General features: G+C 37.1%; 1 long non-coding RNA gene across 2 annotated transcripts in view; it reads right to left on the bottom strand.

Annotated features, from left to right (window-relative positions):
- Nucleotides 1-593: 593 nt before the first annotated feature.
- Nucleotides 594-9,408, bottom strand: part of LOC133630347 (uncharacterized) — a 50,452-nt gene continuing 41,637 nt past the window's right edge. For both annotated transcript variants that reach the window (XR_009821234.1, XR_009821233.1), the window contains exons 2-3: nt 9,189-9,261; nt 594-735 (exon numbers count right to left, since the gene is read on the bottom strand). This is a non-coding gene — a long non-coding RNA (uncharacterized LOC133630347). The remainder of the gene's footprint in view (nt 736-9,188; nt 9,262-9,408) is intronic.

The raw sequence follows: 9,408 nt of genomic DNA, 5'->3' as shown, positions 1-9,408 counted from the left end.
TCAGTATGTATTATGTGTGTATACCAGTCAGTATGTATTATGTGTGTATACCAGTCAGTATGTATTATGTGTGTATACCAGTCAGTATTTATTATGTGTGTATACCAGTCAGTATGTATTATGTGTGTATACCAGTCAGTATGCATTATGTGTGTATACCAGTCAGTATTTATTATGTGTGTATACCAGCCAGTATGTATTATGTGTGTATACCAGTCAGTATGTATTATGTGTGTATACCAGTCAGTATTTATTATGTGTGTATACCAGTCAGTATGTATTATGTGTGTATACCAGTCAGTATGTATTATGTGTGTATACCAGTCAGTATTTATTATGTATGTATACCAGTCAGTATGTATTATGTGTGTATACCAGTCAGTATGTATTATGTGTGTATACCAGTCGGTATGAGTTGGACTATCATCATCTATCCATTTTTGTAATATTACCATTTTTGTTTTGATGCATATTGAAAGAAAGCTTTTGGACTTTGATCAAGTTTCATCCAAACAACGTCTTTATTTATTGCTTTATCATTTTCTCAAATATTGCAAAGCAGACATTCTGTTGCAAGATGATCAATATTTAAAGTGCTCGTGGGGAATTTGGCACAACTTGTGAGGCGCGGGTGTGCACAACCAGAGCGGATGCCACGATGCAGAGGACTGGAGAGGTTAGTGAGGCGAGTCTTGTAATTTCTCACACATGACACTGAAGCAGGAGACCAAATAACTGTAAGGAACAAAAAGGCAAATCAAAACAGAGGAAATGTCCAACCTGTCACCCATAGGGCTGGGCCTTTTGGCTAACAAGAATATTAATGATCTGATTTCGATTAATATCACCATTTTTTTATTGTTAGTAATCTTCCAGTTGAATAACATCAGCTGTAAAACTAAAGAAACTAGAGATTATAAATGTTATATTAGCATAGATAATGCAAATTACATAGTAAGAAGCAGAGTCACGCTAGCAACGTGCACATGGACACATTTAATCGGATTAAAAAACCTAAACAGAATGAAAATGTTTCATGTAAACACTCGGAATATTCTGACCCGATCACACGTGTTCGGATCAAAACTTTATTCTGATGGAGACGGGCAGTTTATGCTAAAAGTCATTGGGAATGTAGCACATGAAAACACATTTTTGACATTTGGGATCGAATGATCGTTAGTGCGCATGTCTTTGATGTCAGATATACTTTGGTGGTGGAGCAGGACTTCATTTAGTCGTCTCGTAATGAAGCGATTGTCTTCCACGTTCAACATGTACAGACGTTGTATGCTGTTGACTTTGTTGCTTTAATACGGACTAGCAAAAACTAAAGTATGTAATCGAGTGTCCATGTAACAATAAAAGAAGAGATCTAGTATCTTAACGAGCTGTTTTACTCACGACCTTAAAGCTACTCCAAGTGCTAACTGCTAGCCTCAAAGAATGTCGTAACATGAAGATGTGCGACAACTTATACGTATCGCAACATAAATGGCACACAGCAGCTCCATCTCAGAAAGAGAGGTAAAACAAAAGTAGCGAACAGAAGGAAACAATGATTAATAAATACTCCGATAACGTCGGACAAGCAGAAATGCACAAAGTCATGTTTGATAACTGTGGCAGTCACTGCCTAGTCAGCATATGCAGTGGGCAAACTTGTCCAAAAGATGGCGCTTTAACACAAATAATCACACACCTTTCTGTTTATGTTCGGTTCTGAAAATGCACGTCATAATTAACTGATTATTGTCAGCGTCCATGTACACTGGAACATTCTAATCCCATAGATGATCAGATTAAATACATGTTGTCCATGTACACGTGGCTAATGTACCGACAAACACTTTCATGCTTGCAAGTAAAAGGACGCCCATATAAGGAGACGTCAGTTAACTTCCCGTGAAGGCTTCACCTGCATTCTTAGCACGCCTGCTGTACTCTGCGGTGCGGAGACAAGCCCTTTGGAAAATAGACTGAGAGTAAAGTGAAAATGGAAACATGAATGCGGAGACATAACAGTGCAGCATGCAGATAGAGCTGTGGATGCTTGAGTAGTCGGGTTATAAACAATACATTATATTCATCTTCATAAAAGCTTTTATTCTATTGCCCAATGAAGAGAATGCATGTTGATGACACTTTCTGGCTGAGTCTGCAGAATGGAGAGCGACAGGCGGCAATGAAATGTAGCGTCCTGAGTGAGGGCTATTTTAAAGTCTGTCCATCCACAGTGTGGAGCCGCTCCTGGGTTACTAATCTTAGCCCCCGTTATGACATTCAAACTACATTTATTTGAAGTATTATTATCACTGGAAGAGTAGCTAATCACGTAACACACTGAGCAAGATATCCGTAATTTCCGTATTATTACATACAACCTACGATCTGTGATAGTGAAACACTACATTAGTGTCAATGATCCTTACTAATGCAGTTTTACATTTATATCAACTCAAACTCTGTTGGAAATAAGCTGCCACGGGCAGAACATCACTCCTCCCTTGTTGTAAGGACCTGAGACAACCCTGTTTGTTTGCTAACATAAATGTATTTATCCATCCATCCATTTTCTACCACTTGTCCCTTTTGCGGCCACGGGGATGCTAGGGGGTAGCGGGGGTTGTATATTGTAGCGTCCCGGAAGAGTTAGGGATGCATGGGATTCTGGGTATTTGTTTTGTTGTCTTTATGTTGTGTTACGGTGCGGATGTTCTCCCGAAATGTGTTTGTCATTCTTGTTTGGTGTGGGTTCACAGTGTGGCGCATATTTGTAACAGTGTTAAACTTGTTTATACGGCCACCTGTATGGCTGTTGAGCAAGTATGCCTTGCATTCACTTGTGTGTGTGAAAAGCCGTAGATATTATGTGACTGGGCCGGCACACAAAGGCAGTGCCTTCAAGGTTCTCGTTCTGTACTTCTCCCTACGGCCGTGTACCACATACTTGCCAACCTTGACACCTCCGATACCGGGAGGTGGGGGGTTGGGGTGTGTGTGTGGGGGGTTGGGGCGTGGTTAAGAGGGGAATATATTTAAGCTAGAATTCACCAACTCAAGTATTTCATATATATATATATATATATATATATATATATATATATATATATATATATATATATATATATATATATATAATTTTATATATACATACATATGTATGAAATACTTGACTTTCAGTGAATTCTAGCTATATATATATATATATATATATATATATATATATATATATATATATATATATATATATATATATATATATATATATATATATATATATATATATATATATATTTATTTATTTTATTATACATATAAATAAAATAAATACTTGAATTTCAGTGTTCTGGAGGCTATCCAGTAGATGGCAGTATTGTCCTGTTTAAGAGTGTCACAACATTGCTGTTTACGGCAGACGAACTGCTTTACGGTAGACTAAACGTGACGTGTGTTGTTGTGTGTTGTTACCACGCTGGGAGGATGTTAATGAAACTGCCTAACAATAAACCCACATAAGAAACCAAGAAGAACTCGCCCTCGATCATTCTACAGTTATGACGTCATTGGGCAGGCAAGCTGTTTATATTGTGGGAAAGCGGACGTGAGAACAGGCTGTCCCCACTCAGGTCCGCATTGAGCTGGAGGGGGCGTGGCCTCCAGCTCCGGCTGAATACCGGGAGTTTGTCGGGAGAAAATTTCTGCCGGGAGGTTATCGGGAGAGGCGCTGAATACCGGGAGTCTCCCGCTAAAAACGGGAGGCTTGGCAAGTATGGTGTCCCACTCCGTGCAGCGGCGTTTTAAAAGTCATACATTTTACTTTTTGAAACCGATACCGATAATTTCCGATATCACATTTTAAAGCATTTATCGGCCAATAATATCGGCAGTCCGATATTATCGGACATCTCTAGTTGTAAGCCATATTGTCCTTGGTTTGTGGCAAAAGGAACAATGTTTGTCTGGCACTGGTTCCAAGTGGGACCTGCTCCACCAGACCCAGCAGCTGGAAGTTCCTTGCAAGTTCTCCTGCCGCACGTTGCTGCCACCTACCTAGCACAGGTCTGTCACTTCAGGACCTAATGGTTTTATATTGGGGAACCTTTTCTCAAAGGGCAAAACACACCTATGTGATTACTTTGTATTATTTCTATTTTCCTTGATTCAATTCCATACATTTCCTCTTCCTCGAATCAGACTCAAAAGTCATCTTTCCTCACAATCCCATCGTGGCCCCGAGTTGACACAACCTGAAGTTCACCCCGATTTCCTGGCGGCACTAATCTCCTGGGAGCATTTGACTGCACACAGCTCTGTTTGTCTCGGGCTCGCACCCGGCCACCCTAGGGCAGGTAGCGCTAATGGCCTCTGCAGGAACCAACACTGGTCCCTTAGCGTCGATGCTAATGAAGGCAGGAACCAACACGCACTTTGTTCTGACTGGGGAATTTGATGATTAAAAAATGGTTCTTTGCAGCGACATGACAGTTTGGGCTTCTCGGGGCTTTTTATGCAAAGTGTTAATGGCCGACAGTCTGCGGTGTTGGAATACAAACACAAGACTGTACTTTGATTTGTGCACTCGGAATGAGCAAGTGCTACACAAACTCAGCATGTGAGTAGCAGCCAATGACTAACTGGACAAAATGGATCACATTTACATTCACCCACCACAATTATCAATCTGCAGCGGCATGGGAGGAAACTTAGTTCAGTAAAAACAATTATTTAAATACAAATCCTGTTCTCATCGTGCAAGTTTCGCTGTTATTGTGGTTTTTAGCTGTACATTGATTGATTGATTGATTGAAACTTTTATTGGTAGATTGTACAGTACAGTACATATTCCGTACAATTGACCACTAAATGGTAACACCCCAATAAGTTTTTCAACTTGTTTAAGTCGGGGTCCACGCTAATCAATTCATGGTACAAATATGTACTATCAGCATAATACAGTCAAATATATACTATAATACAGTCAAATATATACTATCAGCATAATACAGTCAAATATATACTATCAGCATAATACAGTCAAATATATACTATCAGCATAATACAGTCAAATATATACTATCAGCATAATACAGTCAAATATATACTATAATACAGTCAAATATATACTATCAGCATAATACAGTCAAATATATACTATCAGCATAATACAGTCAAATATATACTATCAGCATAATACAGTCAAATATATACTATAATACAGTCAAATATATACTATCAGCATAATACAGTCAAATATATACTATCAGCATAATACAGTCAAATATATACTATCAGCATAATACAGTCAAATATATACTATAATACAGTCAAATATATACTATAATACAGTCAAATATATACTATCAGCATAATACAGTCAAATATATACTATAATACAGTCAAATATATACTATAATACAGTCAAATATATACTATCAGCATAATACAGTCAAATATATACTATCAGCATAATACAGTCAAATATATACTATAATACAGTCAAATATATACTATCAGCATAATACAGTCAAATATATACTATAATACAGTCAAATATATACTATAATACAGTCAAATAAATACTATAATACAGTCAAATATATACTATAATACAGTCAAATATATACTATAATACAGTCAAAAATATACTTTAATACAGTCATCACACAAGTTAACTACACACTTCCAGTAAAACAGTCATTGTCAAATGTTTTTCACCAAGTCGCACCTCAGAAGCACCACCATCATTAACATGCAGCAGCGTAGTAGGCCTAAGTATTCATTAAGTAGCATCATCATGACCAACATTAACGTACAGCGGCGTAGTAGACAGAAGTATTCATTAAAAACAAGTACATGTAATGTTTCTAGACATTGTTAACACTACACACAGTTTGAACAGTCACACTGTGTTTGGATGTAGGGAAAATAAAAGGCCGTACTTGAATAATGAATCAAATATTTGGTGCACCAGGAGCTGGAGCCTGCGTACCAGGAGTGACACACATACCTCAGTTTGACAATCCCTGCACTAAACACTGGATTTTGTTGTAGATTGATTCTTCTGAGCGGGAATCATAGTAGCAGACGTACACAATAATAATAATAATAATAATGAATTACATTTGTAACGCACTTTAAATTTGTTACAATCTCAAAGTGCTACAAAGTATAAAAAAAAATAAAAAATAGAAAGTTAGAATATATAATAGAAAATTAAAATAGAAATGAAAACATGAAAAAACACTAGCTAAACACTAGATAAAACATGTGCTTAGTATGTGTACTGTATATTGTATATAGCAGTATTCATCAGTACTTTAATTGTTACTATATGTAATTGGTGTAAATAAAGATGTGAAAAAAATCTACCATTTTTATTACCATTTTTCTTAGCGCTAGAGGTTGTACACCAGCAACATCATGTAACATCTCACAGCAGGGAAGTCTTTTATCCAGAGCTGCTTTTTAAGTCTTAACAAAGTCAACTATGTTAGCTAATGCAGTTTTTATGTCATTTTCACTGTTTTTGTTCACACTCAGCTGGAAATGTTTACCTTTACATGACATACCGTATAAACGATGTCATGTAAAGAAAACACAACCCATTAACGTGTTGGAGTATAAATTGTTATTTGCGTTCATGTTGCACACAGACGTATTTGAGTGACGGACCGGAGGCCACATTGAGTGTTGACAGCCAACAAAGTGTGTGTGTGTGTGTGTGTGTGTGTGTGTGTGTTCTGTGTGTGTTATGTGTTGTGTATATTATATCAATAAACAGACTTAGTGAGAAAAAGTTATGTTCGATGGTCCAGTTTGTGGTCGAAACACATTTAAGCTAGGTGTGTGTTGATGCTATGCTAACGCGGTGACGTCAGACAGCGACCTAACCCTAACCCTAACCCTAACCCTAACCCTAACCCTAACCCTAACCCTAGACCTGTCAGCTATCTTACTTCTGAGCAATTTCGTGGATTATTGTTTGACTTCAATTTTTCACTTTTTTGAGTGGATTAACGATGTTTTGTGGATGAATGGATTGCTGCGAGAATGATTGATAATCGTGCGTGACTTTGAGCGACTTTTGAGGAGGAAATATTGCTATATTACACAAACTTTTGTGTGGGGTTGCTTCCTTATTTGTCATTATTCCACTTGAGGTTCAGTTCAGGATGTTTATAAAAATAAATACTAGCCAAATATACAGCAAAAGAAGGTACCCATAAATAACTAATGGGAAATAAACATACGTACAATTATGTAGTGCTAAAATAAATCAACTAAATTAATACAAATATTTTTCTTAAAGGGGAACTGCACTTTTATGGAATTTTGCCTCTCGTTCACGATCATTATGAAAGGGTTGGATTTAAAAAACAACAACATTCTAAATATTAAATAAATGTAAATAAATGTTTGCTTACAGGTCCTCGATTCCGCCCATAAAATCCGATAAATTAACATTCAAAAAGTGTTAACAATACATTTACATTTGGTGACTTAAATATTAAGAAGTAGTTACTATAAATATGAACAAGTATTAGTGATATTGTTATTATACGTATTAACAGGTATTAGTCATATTGTTATTATAAATATTAACAAGGATTAGTGGTATTATTATTATTATATATATTAACACATATTAGTCATATTGTAATTATAAATATCAAAAAGTATTAGTGATATTGTTATTATAAATATGAACAAGTATTAGTGATATGGTTATTATAAATATTCACAAGAATTAGTGATATTGTTATTATAAGTGCTAACGCAGACAAACTATTTATAGCGGCGACATGATCACTTCCTGTGTGCCTTTGTTGACATCACAGAGTGGTTTGCTGCTTCCTTGCTTCCTTGCTCCCTGTAAGTTTATTGTAGATCATAAACCATGCCTCTCACCTGGACAGAAGAAGTCTGAGTAGGTATTCCAACAAGTTGGGACACTTTGACAGCCAATTTTTGCACATGTATCTGTGGAATTGTCATTTTTAATATCATTCACATTGATTTCAGTGATATAAAACGGATTATTCTCTATAAAATGTGTTTTATTAATATTATGGGTGACTGGAACAAAGTAAAGGTAATTGGATTTACATTATTCTCTTTGTGTAAAATCACCTCAATTTTATCGCTACAGTATTTGAACTTTGTCCAAACTATTGGAATGGATACTTAATCTACATATTTAAAGACAAAGCTTTGTGTTATTAACAATTATTAGTACTGTATCAAAATGTCACCTTTACTCTTTACGTTGTGCCTTTTATGATCCTTTTTTCAATAAAAATGAACACTTTGAGCACCCTTACACAGGAACTTGACTATGCTGGGTTTACACAATTCACAAATGTAAAGAAACGTAGACCCGTGCTTTTCTGAAAATGAGTTTTATTAATATCTTGAACAATTGTGACCCAAAAAGATTTAAAAAAAACAAAACTCAAACATGTTCACTGGTTGGTGGATTGAAATATTTTATTCTTGGAAACTGTAAAACCAGCCTGCCTTAAGGTGTCATGTCCCTAATGATTGTGTTCCAGAACCTAAAAAGCACTGAATATTATTACAATAATTAATGAAAGATAATTGTAGAGTCATATAGGGTAATCAAATATTAATGCCAGATTTGTTTCAGGATGTTTTGTTTGCGGCGTTCCACTCGCCGCCGCCACCTGACTCGTCCCCAGTGGAATCGGGGACATGTGGCCTGGCGACCCTTCGCTAAGTCCTCCCTCCGCCCTCCCCTGACTTTTGAACTATCTGAGTTTTTTTTGTAGGGACATCTGGAATCTGTCCTTTAAGGGGCGGGGGTGCTGTTATGATCCGCTGCCCGTATCATGTTCTGTTTGGTTTTTGGACACCTTCAGTTCCTGTTTTGTGCACCCCTAAGTTTTGTTTTCTGTTACCCTGGGTGCTTATTGTCTTCACCTGTCTCTGATTGGTGTTCGGGACGCTCACCTGTTTCCCGAGCACTGATCAGAGCACCATTTAATCCTGCCTTTGCCGGTCAGTCAGTCTGGCTTCTTAATTTGCTACACGCAACAGTTGATGACGGTTTGATTCCTGTTCTTGTATGCTCGCTCCCACGCCAGCCCCCTTAAGCTTTGCTTCTCGTGCTATGAGCACACCTTTCTTTTTCCCTGTATGATTTATCCCAATAAATCATTTCCTACCTGCACGCTGTGTCCGGAGTCCGTCTGCATCTCGGGAGAACCACCCCCGCATCACCATGGTCACATGTTTGTCCTAAATACAAAAGCAGAGGAAAGACATTCATCCCCCTTTTTCTCCCCATGGATGATTGCTGGCTTTAATTCATGTGAATAATTACAGATAATCACAGTCGATTATGCACCTAATGATCATATGACCAATAATGTCATTTCATGAGGA

This window comes from Entelurus aequoreus, linkage group LG15 (assembly GCF_033978785.1).
Source record: "Entelurus aequoreus isolate RoL-2023_Sb linkage group LG15, RoL_Eaeq_v1.1, whole genome shotgun sequence".
NCBI classification, from domain to species: Eukaryota; Metazoa; Chordata; class Actinopteri; order Syngnathiformes; family Syngnathidae; genus Entelurus; species Entelurus aequoreus.
The sequence above is the reverse complement of the archived record's forward strand: the minus strand, read 5'-3'. Positions and strand labels throughout refer to the sequence as shown.